The sequence below is a fragment of the Rattus norvegicus genome, chromosome 5 (assembly GCF_021556685.1).
Source record: "Rattus norvegicus strain SHRSP/BbbUtx chromosome 5, alternate assembly SHRSP_T2T, whole genome shotgun sequence".
NCBI lineage: Eukaryota > Metazoa > Chordata > Mammalia > Rodentia > Muridae > Rattus > Rattus norvegicus.
The window spans coordinates 86,019,126-86,040,634 of record NC_141538.1 but is presented as its reverse complement, the minus strand read 5'-3'; the positions used below and the strand labels follow the sequence as shown (position 1 = coordinate 86,040,634).

General features: G+C 39.9%; 1 long non-coding RNA gene and 1 other non-coding gene across 2 annotated transcripts in view; both read right to left on the bottom strand.

Annotated features, from left to right (window-relative positions):
- The window catches only part of LOC148005851 (uncharacterized), a 108,887-nt gene that overhangs the window by 6,811 nt on the left and 80,567 nt on the right, over positions 1–21,509 (bottom strand). Inside the window, exon 2 of the long non-coding RNA XR_015620947.1 lies at positions 14,815–15,131. This is a non-coding gene — a long non-coding RNA (uncharacterized LOC148005851). The remainder of the gene's footprint in view (positions 1–14,814; positions 15,132–21,509) is intronic.
- Positions 2,158–2,264, bottom strand: LOC120103186 (U6 spliceosomal RNA). The gene has a single exon (XR_015621627.1). It is a non-coding gene; the product is annotated as a U6 spliceosomal RNA (small nuclear RNA).

Sequence of the window (21,509 nt, the reverse complement as noted above, 5' to 3'; positions counted from 1 at the left end):
ACAAAGACACATGCTCTACTATGCTCATAGCAGCCATATTTATAATAGCCAGAAGCTGGAAAGAATGCAGATGCCCTTCAACAGAGGAATGGATACAGAAAATATGGTACATCTACACAATGAAGTACTGTTCAGCTTTCAAAAACAATGACTTCATGAAATTCATAGGCAAATGGATGGAAGTAGAAAATATCATCCTGAGTGAGGTAACTCGATCACAAAAATCACACATGGTATGCACTCACTGATAAGTGGATATTAGCCCAAAAACTAGAATTACTCAAGATACAATCCACGGACCACATGAAGCTCAAGAAAAAGGAGGGCCGAAGTGCAGATGCTTCAGTCCTTCTTAAAAGAGGGAACAAAAATATTCATAGGAATTGATATGGAGACAAAGTTTGGAGCAAAAACTGAAGGAATGGCCATTCAGAGCCTGCCCCATTTGGGGATCCAGATTATATATATACAGCCACCAAACTTAGACAATATTGATGAAGCCAAAAAGTGCATGCTGACAGAAGCCTGCTATAGTTGTCTCCTGAGAGGTTCAATCAGAGCGTGACAAATACAGAGGTGAATGCCAGCAGCAAACCATTGAACTGAGAATGCAGTCCCCATTGGAGAAGTTAGAGAAAGGATTCAAGGAGCTGAGGGGGCTTGCAAGCCAATACGAACAACAATACCAACCAACCAGAGCTCCCAGGGACTAAATCACTACCCAAAGAGGACACATGGACAGACTCATGGCTCTAGCTGCGTATGTAGCAGAGCATGGCCTTGTTAGCCACCAATGGAAGGAGAAGCCCTTTGTCCTGCCAAGACTAGACTCCCCAGTGTAGGGGAGTGTCAGGGCAGTGAGGTGGGAAGGGGGCAGTGGTAGGGGAGGAGGAACACCTTTATAGAAGAAGGGGGAGGGGGAGGTGATAGGGGGCTTATGGCTGGGAAACCAGGAAAGGGAATAACATTTTAAATGTAAATAAAATTTTTCAATAAGAAAACAATCTATAGAATAATTCAATAGTCTTTCTATATACCAATATTTAGAATTTTGAGACACAAATCAAAACACCTCCTATTTGAAATAGCCTCAAAAAATGGACCAGGGAAGTGAAACCTTTGTATCATGAAAAATTTTATATATTGAAAGAAAAAGTCATGATGCCTCTAGATATGAAAAAAATCTATGCTCATGGGGTAGTAGAAATAATTTTTTTATTAACTTGAGTATTTCTTATATACATTTCGAGTGTTATTCCCTTTCCCGGTTTCCGGGCAAACATCCCCCTCCCACCTCCCCTTCTTTATGGGTGTTCCCCTCCCCATCCTCCCCACATTGCCGCCCTCCCCCCAACAATCTAGTTCACTGGGGGTTCAGTCATAGCAGGACCCAGGGCTTCCCCTTCCACTGGTGCTCTTACTAGGATATTCATTGCTACCTATGAGGTCAGAGTCCAGGGTCAGTCCATGTATAGTCTTTAGGTAGTGGCTTTGTCCCTGGAAGATCTGGCTGCTTGGCATTGTTGTACATATGGGGTCTCGAGCCCCTTCAAGCTCTTCCAGTTCCTTCTCTGATTCCTTCAACAGGGGTCCTATCTCAGTTCAGTGGTTTACTGCTGGCATTCACCTCTGTGTTTGCTGTATTCTGGCTGTGTCTCTCAGGAGGAATCTACATCCGGCTCCTGTCTGCCTGCACTTCTTTGCTTCATCCATCTTGTCTAATTGGGTGGCTGTATATGTATGGGCCACATGTGGGGCAGGCTCTGAATGGGTGTTCCTTCTGTGTCTGTTTTAATCTTTGCCCCTCTATTCCCTGCCAAGGGTATTCTTGTTCCCCTTTTAAAGAAGGAGTGAAGCATTCCCATTTTGATCATCCGTCTTGAGTTCCATTTGTTCTAGGCATCTAGGGTAATTCAAGCATTTGGGCTAATATCAATGAGTGCATACCATGTGTGTTTTTCTGTGATTGAGTTACCTCACTCAGGATGATATTTTCCAGTTCCATCCATTTGCCTACGAATTTCATAAAATCATTGTTTTTGATAGCTGAGTAATATTCCATTGTGTAGATGTACCACATTTTCTGTATCCATTCCTCTGTTGAAGGGCATCTGGGTTCTTTCCAGCTTCTGGCTATTATAAATAAGGCTGCAATGAAAAAATATGGAACGCTTCACGAATTTGCGTATCATCCTTGAGCAGGGCCCATGCTAAACTTCTCTGTATCGTTCCAATTTTAGTATATGTGCTGCCAAAGCGAGCACTAGAAATAATTTTTGAAGATGATTTATATTATCAAAGGTAATCTATAGATTTGACACAGTATGGACCAAAAACCTAATGTCATTTTTTTTACAGAACCAGAGTAACAAAAACAAAAATAGTACATGCGAAAAACAGACATATAGATTAATGTAATAGAGTAGGGAATTCAAATATGAAACCACACAACTACAGCTACCTGATTTTTTTAAATTTTTTATTTTCATATTATATTATATAGTCTTAATAGTCTGACTTAGACTGAATTTAGTCTGAATTTAGATATGTTTACTATGTGTTCCTAGTGCTCAAAAATGTGGAAGAGGGTGTCAGAACCTTTAGAAATGGAGCTATAGACAATTGTAAACCACCATGTAGTTGCTGAGAACTGAACTCCAGTCCTGTAGGAAGAGCAGCCAGTGTTCTTAAAATGGAGCTTCCTCTCCACCTGAAGTTATTGGATTTTGACAAAGATATCTAAAACAAACATTGGACAAATAACAACATCTCCTGCAAATAGTGTCAGCAAAAGTAGATGTTCATATATAATGAAATATGTGGCTAGGTTCTCAGTTGTCTCCCTAAGCTAAAATAACTCTAATTCAATCAAATATATTAATATAAGATACTAAATTCAAATCAAACGTAAGTAAAATATTTCAAAATATACACATGGGAAAACAACTCTCTGAAAAATCCAGTCACTCAGAAAATAATTCTAGAAATTGATCAATGAAAGTCTTTGACTAAAGAGCTTCTGCATGCAGAGCAGAGGAAACAGTTAACTGAAGAGAACCTATATCTTAAGATGAAAGTATTTACTAACTACAGCTGACAGAGGAATATTATCTGTAGTGTATAAAATATTTAAAGTGAATGTAAGTTCTACCCCAAATCATTATAAACGTGCAGTTCTCAAAATATGAAACATAAATTGCCAAGTCACAAAAGTCGGACATACAACACCCTTAGCCATTAATCAATAAAATGGAAAATAGCATTAAGATTTTATCAGAATAGCTAGTCCTTAAGAACTATCCCATGACAGCTAATGCTGACAGAGATTTTGGGGAAAGAGGAACACTTGTTTACTGCTTCTTAAAAATGTTGGTAAATGACACCATCTGTGACTTTCAAGTAGAGCAGTCTTCTCTGAGGCCATAATTCCAATGAGATTCTTCTAGCAAGTTAGTGGACCTAACTGGTACTAGTACTTATCCATACAGGGCTCCCCAATCATGTGACCTTTCTCTTTGAGAATCTCCTTGCGATTTTCTTCCTGATAGTTTTCTTCCTTCATATCCTCTAATGTCAGTTCTGTCAACTCAATTTAAAAGCTTTCCCTGCCTTCTTCTGCTTTTTATCTACCAATAGGCATCTTTCCTGAAGATTCAGGCCTATTGAGTCAAATGTATCACATTCATTGTTCCATACAAACTGTCCCTAGGATTTATGTAATGAATATCTACATTTGATATCAATTGTGAAAATCAATGACAATAATATTATAGATTGATCTTCAGCATCTCATGAGACCTAATGACACATTTATTGAGTTATGACACGGGGTATAACTAAGAATGATTTCAAGGCATTTCAAAAGAATAGTTGTTTTTATTGGCGCACACTTACTCCTTAAACTATATAGGTCCATTGATTTCAGTTACAATAAAAGTAGATCCTTCCTTAGCTCAGGCGTAAGATGAGGACTTTTATCGGGATCAGTGTTGAACTTAGTACTTTTTACCTCAAATATCCAACAAAATATACCTCCCAGACTATAACCAAATATTTGACCTACAGCATTATTTTAGAATTTTAATTATTTAAGATCTTTAGTTTAACATTCAATACCCTGGAGGAAATATTATATTTTAATATACAGTCATTTCTAGTATTAAAACAGAGCAGCAACTAAACATTTCCCTATCTGTCAACTTAAAAGAATACCTTACTGGAAGGAAACAGAACGGATAAACAGTTCTCTGCACCCAAATCCCGTGGGAGGGAGAGCTAAACCTTCAGAGAGGCAGACAAGCCTGGGAAACCAGAAGAGACTGCTCTCTGCACACACCTCTCGGACGCCAGAGGAAAAAGCCAAAGACCATCTGGAACCCTGGTGCACTGAAGCTCCTGGAAGGGGCGGCACAGGTCTTCCTGGTTGCTGCCGCTGCAGAGAGCCTGTGGGCAGCACCCCACGAGCAAACTTGAGCCTCAGGACCACAGGTAAGACCAACTTTTCTGCTGCAAGAAAGCTGCCTGGTGAGCTTGGGACACACGGAAGCAGAATTCCTCTAGGAACGGGCACTTTCTGTGTTTACCGGAAGTCCCACACCCGCGGATCCCAGCCCACAGCAGCTCTCTGCTCCCAGACCCCGTGAGAGAGAGACCCAACCGCCTGGTCAGGTGGGCACTCCTGAGGCTGCAGAGCGGAAGAGACCACCAACAATGCTCACCCCTGCCCACATCCCTGGCACAAGAGGAAACTGTATAAGGCCTCTGGGCTCCCGTGGGGGAGGGCCCAGGAGCGGCAGGACCCCTGCCTGAGACACCACCAGAACCTGAAGGAAACAGACCGGATAAACAGTTCTCTGCACCCAAATCCCATGGGAGGGAGAGCTAAACCTTCAGAGAGGCAGACAAGCCTGGGAAACCAGAAGAGACTGCTCCCTGCACACACATCTCGGACGCCAGAGGAAAAAGCCAAAGACTATCTGGAACCCTGGTGCACTGAAGCTACCAGAAGGGGCGGCACAGGTCTTCCTGGTTGCTGCCGCTGCAGAGAGCCCCTGGGCAGCACCCCACGAGCTAACTTGAGCCTCGGGACCACAGGTAAGACCAAGTTTTCTGCTGCAAGAAAGCTGCCTGGTGAACTCAAGACACAGGCCCACAGGAACAGCTGAAGACCTGTAGAGAGGAAAAACTACACGCCCGAAAGCAGAACACTCTGTCCCCATAACTGACTGAAAGAGAGGAAAACAGGTTTACAGCACTCCTGACACACAGGCTTATAGGACAGTCTAGCCACTGTCAGAAATAGCAGAACAAAGTAACACTAGAGATAATCTGATGGCGAGAGGCAAGCACAGGAACCTAAGCAACAGAAACCAAGACTACATAGCACCATCGGAGCCCAATTCTCCCATCAAAACAAACATGGAATATCCAAACACACCAGAAAAGCAAGATCTAGTTTCAAAATCATTTTTGATCATGATGCTGGAGGACTTCAAGAAAGACGTGAAGAACTCCCTTAGAGAACAAGTAGAAGCCTACAGAGAGGAATCGCAAAAATGCCTGAAAGAATTCCAGGGAGTTCTCTGCACCCAAATCTCATGGGAGGGAGAGCTAAACCTTCAGAGAGGCAGACAAGCCTGGGAAACCAGAAGAGACTGCTCCCTGCACACACATCTCGGATGCCAGAGGAAAAAGCCAAAGACCATCTGGAACCCTGGTGCACAGAAGCTCCCGGAAGGGGCGGCACAGGTCTTCCTGGTTGCTGCCACTGCAGAGAGCCCCTGGGCAGCACCCCAGGAGCGAACCTGAGTCTCGGGACCACAGGTAAGACCAAATTTTCTGCTGCAAGAAAGCTGCCTGGTGAGCTTGGGACACACGGAAGCAGAATTTCTCTAGGACCGGGCATGTTCTCTGTTTACCGGAAGTCCAACACCCGCGGACCCCAGGCCTGCAGCAGCTCTCTGCTCCCAGACCTGGTGAGAGAGAGACCCAAACGCCTGGTCAGGTGGGCACTCCTGAGGCTGCAGAGCGGAAGAGACCACCAACACTGCTCACCCCTGCCCACATCCCTGGCCCAAGAGGAAACTGTATAAGGCCTCTGGGCTCCCGTGGGGGAGGGCCCAGGAGCGGCAGGACCCCTGCCTGAGACACCTCCGTAACCTGAAAGAAACAGACTGGATAAACAGTTCTCTGCACCCAAATCCCGTGGGAGGGAGAGCTAAACCTTCAGAGAGGCAGACAAGCCTGGGAAACCAGAAGAGACTGCTCTCTGCACACACATCTCGGACGCCAGAGGAAAAAGCCAAAGACTATCTGGAACCCTGGTGCACAGAAGCTCCCGGAAGGGGCGGCACAGGTCTTCCTGGTTGCTGCCGCTGCAGAGAGCCCCTGGGCAGCACCCCAGGAGCGAACCTGAGTCTCGGGACCACAGGTAAGACCAAATTTTCTGCTGCAAGAAAGCTGCCTGGTGAACTCAAGACACAGGCCCACAGGAACAGCTGAAGACCTGTAGAGAGGAAAAACTACACGCCCGAAAGCAGAACACTCTGTCCCCATAACTGACTGAAAGAGAGGAAAACAGGTCTACAGCACTCCTGACACACAGGCTTATAGGACAGTCTAGCCACTGTCAGAAATAGCAGAACAAAGTAACACTAGAGATAATCTGATGGCGAGAGGCAAGCGCAGGAACCCAAGCAACAGAAACCACGACTACATGCCATCATCGGAGCCCAATTCTCCCACCAAAACAAACATGGAATATCCAAACACACCAGAAAAGCAAGATCTAGTTTCAAAATCATATTTGATCATGATGCTGGAGGACTTCAAGAAAGACATGAACACACTTAGGGAAGCACAGGAAAACATTAATAAACAAGTAAAAGCCTACAGAGAGGAATCGCAAAAATCCCTGAAAGAATTCCAGGAAAACACAATCAAACAGTTGAAGGTTTAAAAATGGAAATAGAAGCAATCAAGAAAGAACACATGGAAACAACCCTGGATATAGAAAACCAAAAGAAGAGACAAGGAGCTGTAGATACAAACTTCACCAACAGAATACAAGAGATGGAAGAGAGAATCTCAGGAGCAGAAGATTCCATAGAAATCATTGACACAACTGTCAAAGATAATGTAAAGCGGAAAAAGCTACTGGTCCAAAACATACAGGAAATCCAGGACTCAATGAGAAGATCAAACCTAAGGATAATAGGTATAGAAGAGAGTGAAGACTCCCAGCTCAAAGGACCAGTAAATATCTTCAACAAAATCATAGAAGAAAACTTCCCTAACCTAAAAAAAGAGATACCCATAGACATACAAGAAGCCTACAGAACTCCAAATAGATTGGACCAGAAAAGAAACACCTCCCGTCACATAATTGTCAAAACACCAAACGCACAAAATAAAGAAAGAATATTAAAAGCAGTAAGGGAAAAAGGTCAAGTAACATATAAAGTCAGACCTATCAGAATCACACCAGACTTCTCGCCAGAAACTATGAAGGCCAGAAGATCCTGGACTGATGTCATACAGACCCTAAGAGAACACAAATGCCAGCCCAGGTTACTGTATCCAGCAAAACTCTCAATTAACATTGATGGAGAAACCAAGATATTCCATGACAAAACCAAATTTACACAATATCTTTCTACAAATCCAGCACTACAAAGGATAATAAATGGTAAAGCCCAACATAAGGAGGCAAGCTATACCCTAGAAGAAGCAAGAAACTAATCGTCTTGGCAACAAAACAAAGAGAATGAAAGCACACAAACATAACCTCACATCCAAATATGAATATAAAGGGAAACAATAATCACTATTCCTTAATATCTCTCAATATCAATGGCCTCAACTCCCCAATAAAAAGACATAGATTAACAAACTGGACACGCAACGAGGACCCTGCATTCTGCTGCCTACAGGAAACACACCTCAGAGACAAAGACAGACACTACCTCAGAGTGAAAGGCTGGAAAATAACTTTCCAAGCAAATGGTCAGAAGAAGCAAGCTGGAGTAGCCATTCTAATATCAAATAAAATCAATTTCCAACTAAAAGTCATCAAAAAAGTTAAGGAAGGACACTTCATATTCATCAAAGGAAAAATCCATCAAGATGTACTCTCAATCCTAAATATCTATGCCCCAAGTACAAGGGCACCTATATATGTAAAAGAAGCCTTACTAAAGCTAAAAACACACATTGCACCTCACACAATAATAGTGGGAGATTTCAACACCCCACTCTCATCAATGGACAGATCATGGAAACAGAAATTAAACAGAGATGTAGACAGACTAAGAGAAGTCATGAGCCAAATGGACTTAACGGATATTTATAGAACATTCTATCCTAAAGCAAAAGGATATACCTTCTTCTCAGCTCCTCATGGTACTTTCTCCAAAATAGACCATATAATTGGTCAAAAAACGGGCCTCAACAGGTACAGAAAGATAGAAATAATCCCATGCGTGCTATCGGACCACCACGGCCTAAAACTGGTCTTCAATAACAATAAGGGAAGAATGCCCACATATACGTGGAAATTGAACAATGCTCTACTCAATGATAACCTGGTCAAGGAAGAAATAAAGAAAGAAATTAAAAACTTTTTAGAATTTAATGGAAATGAAGATACAACATGCTCAAACTTATGGGACACAATGAAAGCTGTGCTAAGAGGAAAACTCATAGCGCTGAGTGCCTGCAGAAAGAAACAGGAAAGAGCATATGTCAGCAGCTTGACAGCAAACCTAAAAGCTCTAGAACAAAAAGAAGCAAATATACCCAGGAGGAGTAGAAGGCAGGAAATAATCAAACTCAGAGCTGAAATCAACCAAGTAGAAACAAAAAAGACCATATAAAGAATCAACAGAACCAAAAGTTGGTTCTTTGAGAAAATCAACAAGATAGATAAACCCTTAGCCAGACTAATGAGAGGACACAGAGAGTGCGTCCAAATTAACAAAATCAGAAATGAAAAGGGAGACATAACTACAGATTCAGAGGAAATTCAAAAAATCATCAGATCTTACTATAAAAACCTATATTCAACAAAACTTGAAAATCTTCAGGAAATGGACAATTTCCTAGACAGATACCAGGTATCGAAGATAAATCAGGAACAGATAAACCAGTTAAACAACCCCATAACTCCTAAGGAAATAGAAGCAGTCATTAAAGGTCTCCCAACCAAAAAGAGCCCAGGTCCAGACGGGTTTAGTGCAGAATTCTATCAAACCTTCATAGAAGACCTCATACCAATATTATCCAAACTATTCCACAAAATTGAAACAGATGGAGCCCTACCGAATTCCTTCTATGAAGCCTCAATTACTCTTATACTTAAACCACCCAAAGACACAGCAAAGAAAGAGAACTTCAGACCAATTTCCCTTATGAATATCGACGCAAAAATACTCAATAAAATTCTGGCAAACCGAATTCAAGAGCACATCAAAACAATCATCCACCATGATCAAGTAGGCTTCATCCCAGTCATGCAGGGATGGTTTAATATACGGAAAACCATCAACGTGATCCATTATATAAACAAACTGAAAGAACAGAACCACATGATCATTTCATTAGATGCTGAGAAAGCATGTGACAAAATTCAACACCCCTTCATGATAAAAGTCCTGGAAAGAATAGGAATTCAAGGCCCATACCTAAACATAGTAAAAGCCATATACAGCAAACCAGTTGCTAACATTAAACTAAATGGAGAGAAACTTGAAGCAATCCCACTAAAATCAGGGACTAGACAAGGCTGCCCACTCTCTCCCTACTTATTCAATATAGTTCTTGAAGTTCTAGCCAGAGCAATCAGACAACAAAAGGAGGTCAAGGGGATACAGATCGGAAAAGAAGAGGTCAAAATATCACTATTTGCAGATGACATGATAGTATATTTAAGTGATCCCAAAAGTTCCACCAGAGAACTACTAAAGCTGATAAACAACTTCAGCAAAGTGGCTGGGTATAAAATTAACTCAAATAAATCAGTTGCCTTCCTCTATACAAAAGAGAAACAAGCCGAGAAAGAAATTAGGGAAATGAGACCCTTCATAATAGACCCAAATAATATAAAGTACCTCGGTGTGACTTTAACCAAGCAAGTAAAAGATCTGTACAATAAGAACTTCAAGACACTGAGGAAAGAAATTGTAGAAGACCTCAGAAGATGGAAAGATCTCCCATGCTCATGGATTGGCAGGATTAATATAGTAAAAATGGCCATTTTACCAAAAGCAATCTACAGATTCAATGCAATCCCCATCAAAATACCAATCCAATTCTTCAAAGAGTTAGACAGAACAATTTGCAAATTCATCTGGAATAACAAAAAACCCAGGATAGCTAAAGCTATCCTCAACAATAAAAGGACTTCAGGGGGAATCACTATCCCTGAACTCAAGCAGTATTACAGAGCAACAGTGATAAAAACTGCATGGTATTGGTACAGAGACAGACAGATAGACCAATGGAATAGAATTGAAGACCCAGAAATGAACCCACACACCTATGGTCACTTGATTTTTGACAAAGGAGCCAAAACCATCCAATGGAAAAAAGATAGCATTTTCAGCAAATGGTGCTGGTTCAACTGGAGGGCAACATGTACAAGAATGCAGATCGATCCATGCTTATCACCCTGTACAAAGCTTAAGTCCAAGTGGATCAAGGACCTCCACATCAAACCAGACACACTCAAACTAGTAGAAGAAAAACTAGGTAAACATCTGGAACACATGGGCACTGGAAAAAATTTCCTGAACAAAACACCAATGGCTTATGCTTTAAGATCCAGAATCGACAAATGGGATCTCATAAAACTGCAAAGCTTCTGTAAGGCAAAGGACACTGTGGTTAGGACAGAACGGCAACCAACAGATTGGGAAAAGATCTTTACCAATCCTACAACAGATAGAGGCCTTATATCCAAAATATACAAAGAACTCAAGAAGTCAGACCGCAGGGAAACAACCCTATTAAAAAATGGGGTTCAGAGCTAAACACAGAATTCACAGCTTAGGAATGCCGAATGGCTGAGAAACACCTAAAGAAATGTTCAACATCTTTAGTCATAAGGGAAATGCAAATCAAAACAACCCTGAGATTTCACCTCACACCAGTGAGAATGGCTGAGATCAAAAACTCAGGTGACAGCAGATGCTGGCGAGGATGTGGAGAAAGAGGAACACTCCTCCATTGTTGGTGGGATTGCAGGCTGGTAAAACCATTCTGGAAATCAGTCTGGAGGTTCCTCAGAAAATTGGACATTGAACTGCCTGAGGATCCAGCTATACCTCTCTTGGGCATATACCCAAAAGATGCCTCAACATATAAAAGAGACACGTGCTCCACTATGTTCATCGCAGCCTTATTTATAATAGCCAGAAGCTGGAAAGAACCCAGAAGCCCTTCAACAGTGGAATGGATACAGAATATGTGGTACATCTACACAATGGAATATTACTCAGCTATCAAAAACAACGAGTTTATGAAATTCGTAGGCAAATGGTTGGAACTGGAAAATATCATCCTGAGTGAGCTAACCCAATCACAGAAAGACATACATTTCATGCACTCATTGATAAGTGGCTATTATCCCAAATGCTTGAATTACCCTAGATCTCTAGAACAAACGAAACTCAAGACGGATGATCAAAATGTGAATGCTTCACTCCTTCTTTAAATGAGGAAAAAGAATACCCTTGGCAGGGAAGGGAGAGGCAAAGATTAAAACAGAGACTGAAGGAACACCCATTCAGAGCCTGCCCCACATGTGGCCCATACATATACAGCCACCCAATTAGACAAGATGGATGAAGCAAAGAAGTGCAGACCGACAGGAGCCGGATGTAGATCGCTCCTGAGAGACACAGCCAGAATACAGCAAATACAGGGGCGAATGCCAGCAGCAAACCTCTGAACTGAGAATAGGTCCCCCGTTGAAGGAATCAGAGAAAGAACTGGAAGAGCTTGAAGGGGCTCGAGACCCAAAAAGTACAACAATGTCAAGCAACCAGAGCTTTCAGGGACTAAGCCACTACCTAAAGACTATACATGGACTGACCCTGGACTCTGACCCCATAGGTAGCAATGAATATCCTAGTGGGAGCACCAGTGGAGGGGGAAGCCCTGGGTCCTGCTAAGACTGAACCCCCAGTGTACTAGACTATGGGGGGAGGGCGGCAATGGGGGGAGGGTTGGGAGGGGAACACCCATAAGGAAGGGGAGGGGGAGGGGGATGTTTGCCCAGAAACCGGGAATGGGAATAACACTTGAAATGTATATAAGAAATACTCAAGTTAATAAAAAAAATGAAAAAATAAAAAAAGGATACCTTACTTATGATTTAAACATGTCATATGTGTATAGAATTTATCTTGACCGTATGTATCCCCTATTCTTTTCTGCTCCTACCCCCTCTGTCCTTCCTAATAAATATGCCTTCTAAATTACACTTTATTTATAATCCATTGAGACCAATTAATGCAATCCATCTCCTCCTGGATATGGGATCATCTACTTTGGCATTTGTAATGAACTAGTAGTCACACCTCCAAGAAAATTGACTTCTTTCTCTGAAAATCACTAGGTGCTATTAGCATCTCAACTACGAATGGAGAATTAACAGTACCTCCTGGATACATCATGCTGGAAATTTTTGCTAGCTTGATGTTGTGCAAGCATTGTACATGTAAGTGTACATCGAGAGGGTTTATGTGTACAACATCCATACATCATGAATGGGTGACAACATTTAATAGCACTCCTTAGCATTCTGTTGTTCTTAGATTCTTTCTCTCTCTTCTTTGTAGATATCCCTTGATCTTTGATGTAGGGAAAACTTAATAGATGTCTCATCTATATCTTAGATATCGGTCCTACCAGGATTAAAGTTTCACAAACCTATAAACATAAACATATTTAGAAGGCAGTTTGAAAATATGATCATTTAGCATTAGAGCAATAGTCAGTTTCCTACTGCAATTTAAGGCCAACATTGCCAAAGGTTATTGGTCAAGTTACTACATAAAGCATAAATTCCCTCCTGTGAAGTAGGCATCAAATTCAACCAAAAACTGATATATGCTTAGTAGTCTAGAACTAGTGCACATATGGTACTAGTTACCTAGTGGTCCAGTGTTGTAGCATGCATTGTGTGGTGATTTAAAAGAAAATGGCCCACATAGGCCCATAGGGAGTAACACTATTATTATATGTGGCTTTGTTGGAGAAGGTATGCCATTAAGGAGTGGATTTTGAGGTCTCAAATGAGAAGCTCATTGTCAGTCCACTTCCTGCTGCCTTCTGATCCACATGTAGACCTCTCTGCTCCTTCTCTAGCACTATGTCACACACTTAAGTATATAGTACAACTTTTGATAACTTTTTATTTTCAAGCAGTTTGCATAGCACCTGCCAATACTATTAAAGGTTTCCATGAAGATAAGACTTCTGGTCAGTTCAAGATTATTTTTTCCATGTGCTGTAACCAACATGTGATGTGTCTTTAGCAACAGTGTCTTACCAACTTATGATCATGGGCCACGAAGGCTAATAGTGATAGCTTTTGTTGTTTTGAGTGGTACTGAAATCTCCCTCAAAAATAACTTTGTAAGGAATTAACATGTAACCAACACTGAGATTATCATGTAATAACCCATATTTCTTATGAACAACATTGTTAACACATACAGAGTAACACTGCTGAAACTCTATATTGCTATAAATTCTTTTGACTGCTGAAAAATATTTCATGATGTATACATTACATAGTCTTTATATATTCAACCATAATAGATGCCTGGGTTGACCACATGCCTTGATTATTAAGACTAGTGCTACAATAAATATGCGAAGTGAAACTCCCCCTTCAACATACTAATTTTAATTCCTTTGAGTATATGTCAAGTATAGGGACTGCTGGACCATTGAATGACAGTTCTATGTCTAGTTGTATATTTTAAGGAGCCTCTGTTGAAATATTAAATTAATAAATTCCAGTGATAGGTTCTCTTCCTGCTTCAATTGTTGGTGTTCCTGAATGAAACACACACACACACACACACACACACACACACACACACACAGCCTTTATATCTTAATTTAATTTGCCTTAAATGGTACAATAGCTGTGCCACTGCCTAACCTCCATCCTGTTAGCATTTACCTCCAGTGAAAAATCCTGAGTTATTACTTAGAAATTCTATGTTCTATCTTTGCTGCTCTAGACAGTGTTGAGCAGCCCTCTGGGCTGCAATCTCCCAGCTCCCTCACATGGTGCTATGCCTCTCTATCTTGCATTCTTCTCAGGCTTGGCATCTCCCCTCTACTCTGTACTCTCCTGCCATGGCAGATCTCCTGGTTCTCTTCTCCTCCTGGTCTCAAGCCAAGTAAATCCTAAAACCCTGCCTCTACCTGTCCTCTCCAGGTATGGGTTATTGGCATCTTTGTTTGCCAATTAGAACCAACTGGGGACAGATTCTCAGAAGTTATGTGCAAACACTCTCATGTAAGCAGTTTGGGGATAGCATAATAACATTTATGAAACAAGAAGCTACAGTCCCCATACTGTTTTACACAATTAAGATTGTCATTCTACCTCAAATAATCTATGAGAGTCATTTGGGATTTCTCATCCATCCGCATTCTTCCTAGCATTTGTTCCTTTTTTTCCCTTGGTTGCAACCACTCTAGCTATGGGGAGATATTTCATATTGTTTTTCACTTAAATAACTCTTTCCTTTACAGAGCAGAAACTTTGACCATATATGAACAATACTTACGAACCATGCACTTTTGTTCCCTTGTATCCTCTTCCAAGTAACCCAGCATTCTTTCCTTAAGTGTTTTCACTGCCACATCTTTTCCCACTCCAGGCAGCCATTAGTCCTGTGAAAAATTCACACTGACTTTGAGTTCTTCCAAGTGAGGAAATCATGAAAGTAGCCCAAACATTAGCAATTCAGCATTTTTTTCATGATGAAAAACTCCTTCATCCAAGAAAATTTAGGAGGCAGCAGAATGTCTGTCCTTGTGGCTAATTCTGCAGCAATCTCTCATTCACCCTACGGAAGTCTGGCAGCTTTGTCAGGATCCATCTGAGTCTAGAAGAGAAAGGAGTTCATCAGACTCTATACAAGTCTACTCCTGCATCTGTCCCTGATCACTTCATACCCCACAATCAATCCTTCCTACCACTGCCCATGAGATACCACCTAGCCTAAATTGGTATTCTTTCCACTTTGCCACTACCCACTTAGATTTATGATTTATTTAGGAATGGATTACATTAAGGCTCAAGGCCAAGGTCCTATAATTTGTCACCATCTCCACCATGGCCAAACACAAACATTTGTTTTTGCTGCATCAGCATCCTTAAACCTTTTGCAAAGGATACCTACTCTTAACTATTTCAGCAAATGCACTGTGTGTGTGCATCAGTGTGTGTGTGTGTATGTGTGTGTGTGTGTGTGTGTGTGTGTGTGTGTGTGTGTGGTCTTTAGTAACTGCATATACTTTACCTGCTTCCCTATTCCAAACAAAAGTGTTGACTCCATCAAGTTATAGATTTCATAATTTAACAGAATAGTGGCAAGTCTGAGTTGCTCTGCTAAAATACATCACACACAGACTTGCTTTGCTATTTGTTTTTGTGCTGAATAGCAGCAAAGGCTTTAAGTTATGGGTTTCGCACACATATAAAGAGGAAGAAAGAGGTATATGTAATTGTCACGGATATTGATGGTGGTTTCTTGTCCGCTAAGTAAAATCTAAAGCAGTGAAATTGATGCTTCTTCCCTAAGCAACATTTACATCCTTGGCACTTGTTCTTCATTGTTAAAAAGACTGAAAACAGTTCAGCAAGGTTGAAAAAAGCAAATATGACTCCAGCTAAACTGCAAAATTTTGTTAAATGAGAACATTTCTGTTTCATTTTATGAATGAAAATACAGGTTCAGAAAAATAAAGAGGGTGAGCTTAGCATAAGTGTGAGAGTTTGGATGGAAAATATCCAAGGTGTTTGAACACTTGATTTCCAGTTGTTGCTGATATTTCCAGAGATTATTGAACTTTTAAAAGGCGAGGCCTTGTTGAAGATGAATATCACTGAGAACAAACTTCAGGAGTCTAGTTCTAGTTAATTCTCGCTTTCCATGGTTGAAATCATGGTCTCTGAATTTTCGCCAATAGTTTCTATTGCCATTGTACGTTTATTATGGCAACAAAAAAGTAATTACTACAGTAAGTATAGGACAAATTCTAATGACTCATTTTAATATTTCAAATGGAAATATTTTCTGCTTCCCATCCTTACTTTTTAAAAATGATCCATGTAGAGTAATTAACTAAATAATTGACTTCATGAAGGGAATTATTTTTATGTCTTTATGATAGATACATAGTTCTTTTAGGCTATACAAATGTGTAAGTGCAGAGGGTTAAACAATGGATATTATTGAGGAGCTGAGGCATAGTTAGGCATTAAAGAATTAAATCAATCAACAAATGGTATGAAAATGAAATACACAGAGGATGTGTAGCATCTAGTCAAGCTTATCTCTAAACCTAAGACTCTTTTTAGATGGGGGTATTGGGAAGATGGCTTCTATGTTTGAATATTGACTTGATTTCTAAATTTATCTCAGATGCATTCTGCTCACTTAACCTTAAGCTTGACATGTTGATTGTAGGGAACAAAATAAAATGGTGCTGCTTTGTCTGGAATCAGATAATGAATTAAGGTTCCAGGGGTATCAGAAATAGATACTTTAAAACAAAGCAGGAGGAGACGGTATTTATGCTTCAAACTGTATTATGAGCTAAAAGCAAGGAAATTCAAACAGTACTAGGAAAATGCACTATTAGACCAAAATGAGTGGGAAAAAAGCACTCATGAAAAAAACAAACACAGAGGGAAATAGAAGCCTGCACTGAATAGGTAGAGGAAAAAAATCATATCACAGTAAAGTGAATAAACTAAACGTTTCCATCAATCATTAGTATTGAGTTCTTGTACCACAGCTTTCTAATTTTACATGAATTAAAATTTAAAACTGAAATGAATTTAAGTCCAAAGGAAATCAAGTGACCAACCTCAGTGTGTTAAAAATACAACTTTTAAAAGTATTGTAAAAAGAAATAAAAACTAAAGAAGAGGCAAGAAAAAGAGCAATGAAAATAAGGAAAGACAAACTATAGTAAAACACAACAAAATACTGGAGGAGTAGAATATAAAATAAAATGACACCATTTCTAATAAGCCAAGTAAATAGAGGCATAAAGCTACTCCTAGGAAGTGGGACTAAACGTGGTCAATGATGACCACACTGTTATTATTACACTCATACGTTTTGGTCCCCATTCTGGCATTATTTTGTACTTAGGTGGAATTTATCAAAGAAAACCAAAAGGTTGTAAAAAGATGAGTAAAAGTGAAGAGATCACTGAGTGACAAAACCAGGTAATATGTTAGTGGGATTACCTGCTGAAGTCTGTGCCCTAATGGAATTCTAAGTAATCAGCCACCAAAACTAGTCATGTTCCTGCACTATCTTCATTTCAGTTGAACGGTTAAATCTTTCAATAACTTATTTAAAAAATCATTGAATTTTGGCATCCAGTCATACCTACCGACTTATTTCTGAAATGGGTTCCCAGCTTGGAGAGGATTTTGTTAGTTCACCCTTTGATTAGGCTCTTCGTTAGTATTACGTGCGTTTTCACTCAATAATCTCTTAGACTAGTATTGTTGTATAAGGGTGTGTTTCCTCCAATGCCTAAGAAGTGCTCAGTAGAGCCAGAATCAGTGGCATACTCCCATTTTCCATAATCATGATCATGATCAGGGAAGAACCTGAATTTCAGAATTTCTCTTGAGCCTGGGAAATACAGCAAGTTCATACAATCCTGTAATCCATCCTTACCTATAATGAAAGACTCTGACTCATGCACAGAGGGTGGGAGGGAGGAGGGAGACTGAGACAGACAGACACAGAGACAGAGACAGAGACAAAGACAGAAAGAGAGAGAGAGACAGAGGGGGGGGCATGAAGAGAGGGTAGAAGAGGCAGGAATGGCTCAGAGTTTATTGAGCCATTTCTTGTTCCCTTTGCAGAGGAACTAAGTTCAGATCCCAACAGTCACATAATAGCTTACCACCTATTCCATTTAAAGTCACTAAACCCTATTGTTTATTGTTTAAACCTAAAAGTTAACATGAACCCATCAGAAAATATCACCATAATGGATGAATTCATTAATCTCCTAGGTTGGCCTTTGTTTCTAGTGGCGTATAGAAAGCTTTTCTATGAAGCAGTTTTTAGACTTAGATTAAATCTGTGTTTCCAATAACATGAAAAGAAAAAGGGAAAGACATTAATTTTTAAGGGGTAAAGCAGGATTGTTTGCTTCTGTGTGTTTCTTTTCCTCTAGTTTAAGTTGAGAATATGAGTTCCTGACCAAGGGCTATCAGTCTACTGACCCTTTATACTAACATTATTCATTACCCTCTACATTAAGGAAATCTGCATAGAAGCCCCTTTCCTCTGGGCTAATTTCTTCAGATGGAGCCACATATACTTGAGGAGATCACACAAGCAAAACTCCCTGTCCTCTGCCTCAGCATCCACAGGTAATTTTCTATTAAAAACACTCTTGAGTTTTATCTGCTGCTTGAGTTTATGATAGTTATAATGATCAATTTTCAACATACTATTAATATTTACAAACTTTAAAGCAATGGATACATTAAAATAAATATTCATAAAATAGTTATTTTAGAAGAAATGTGAACAAAATGGTTTGGAAACATCAATTATAGGAATGTTGCTTCTTATTAGGGAGTCCTACTAAAATTAAAAATACCTCATCTTTGTTCTACATATGAATAGATTCTAAGGACAAGCTACCTAGGTAGGCTAAAATAATAAGAAGTATATCTTTGGAAGAGAGTTGGAAAAGATGAGTGGAGTCCCTACGAAATGTTGCCCAGAGTGGTTTAAGAACACAGATGGGGCACTGTAATTCAAAATGAGGATATTCCTTCTTTAAACTTTTCCACACCTCGTTTTTTGCCCTTAAGACATCAGGACAAACTTGTCAACCTAAGCTGCAAGTTCTCATAGATTCTATTCCATGCTTCTGTGTACACTCATAGCATACTTGATTTGTTATCCTGACTTTAGGCATGTTTTGTTTTACAGTCTGTATTCTTTTTTATATCTCCCTTACAATATTGCTAATATATTACACAACTCCTTCCTTTCTCCACCCATTAATACTCTCATTCTTAGATTTAGACATAGATATAAACCAGACTAAGCTAGCATTCATCCAACTCCTCTTTCTGTAGCATGCAGCTTGCATAAAAACATTTTCAGAGAGTTGTGCTTAATTGTCCTAAATCAACAGCATTATTTCCATTACACCCTTATTCCTGATGGTTTTTGTGGTTTGTTTGTTTGCTCCTTTGTTTGTTTGCTTTCTGGCACCCAAAAGGTTAATATACAATTGTCTCAAAGACAAGCCAAGGAAAAGTCAGAGAGAATCATCACATTATCTAACAGGTGAACACAACCCATTGTACAACTGATTTGTGCAATACAGTCAGTGCAGTGTATGTGTGTGTGCATGTGTGTGTGTGTGTGTGTGTGAGTGTGTGTATATGTGTGTGTGTGAGTGTATGTGTGTGTGATGTGTGAACATGTGTACACATTTATATATATATATGTGTGTGTGTGTGTGTGTGTGTGTAGGTATCATTAAATTATGAGTAAAGCTAGGTTAAGGATGAACTATTGCATACCATTGGTGGCTATAGTTTAGCTTTATAGATATAAAGTTTAGCTATTAAAATGTTCCTATAAGGGGAAAGGGGACATATTGGAGAAGTATCTCTTAATCTGTCCATCAGGTTTAAGGGGGAAGATTAACCACTTTCCCGTGGGACAGAATACTTGGTTGTTATTTTTTATTGTTTCTGCTATAGAAAATGACTCTGCTTTGGTTTCCTTACCTAATCACTGTCTGCACTGATGAGAACCACATACCCAGTCAAATGAAGCAAGGATGATGGAACTAAAAGAAAATTCTTTCTTCAATCACTTGCAATCTACTCCATGCTTTGATTTGCTTTCAGAGAACACTTTAGCTCAACAAACACTTGCAAACTATCTAGTTCCAAGGTAAAATGAAAAGCCCACAGGCATTAATTATATACAGAGATATTAAAAAAGAAGCTACTGCTTAATTATTGTTTGCAAATCTCGGTATTTAAATTGACTTATTTGCAAATGCCTGTTTAGAAATTGACTTTGTAATTATACAGTCAGTGCAGGGATGTCTTAGGCCCTGGAGGAGTCTCTAACGAGGAATGATAATGTAACAGCCAGAGTGAGACATCCTGAGCTGCATTGTAATAACTAGAGGCAGTTGGCAGGGGCTAAATGGAAAATCCCCACCCTGGCAAGTGAAGTCGTCAGAGTCTCTTGTCATGGGAAGGAATTATCAAAGGATATATTTGGGGGAAGGTAAGAGAATTCTAAGGATGTGCTGGATAGAATAGTGGACACATGAATGGAGGGACTGAGCATGCCACTATGTCATTTGCTGTTTTTATCTACAGTCTCACTGTAATAAGCTATGGGTGGAGACCTTAGGAGGTCACATTCTACATGTCATGTATTTTCTCATTATTGTGGTTTATATGTGAATGATCCCCCTCAGGCTCAAATGTTGTAATACCTGGTCCCCAGTTGTTGGCACTATTTTTAAAAATACCTGTAAATCTTGGAAAGGTGGAATCTTGCTAAAGATGCTAAAGATGGAGACAGGCCTCGTGATTTCCAAAACCTACCTCATTTTCTGTTTATGCTCTGCTTCCTGACAGCAGGTGCAGTATGACAGTCAGTATTCTACTCTTACCACCTGGATGGAATATATCTTCTTCAACTGCGTTCTAGAACAAAATTTTCCTTCCTTAAATTTAGTCTGTCAAGTATTTTGGTATATAACAAATAACTGATAACTGTAATTGCCAAAAATTAAATATGGCAAAGAAGTCTTTTTAACGATTGAATCAATTCACACTTTGCAATCTTAAGCCCCAGCACATTACCTTGAGACATTTTTTGGAAAGAAGGTCACTGTTAATTGTCTTGGTTAATATGTGTTTACACTGAATCTGACTATGCTGAATTTAACTCAGTCTAAGCGGTTTTCTAGTAAATGAGGGAAATGCAGACAAAAATAAGCACACATGGAAAGATTGTGATGTGAAGATGAAGGCTGAGATCAGAGTAATCCTTTCACAAACCAAGAAATGCCAACGAGAGCCTGTAAATTAAGTGAAATGTTGGGAGCAGTCTTCTGCTCATCCCTACAGTGAAGTCAACCTGCCACTAAAGGATCTCAGTTTTCCAACTTCTAGAACAGTGAGAAATTAATGTTTAAGCTATCCATCTGTAGTGTTCTGTATAAGAAGA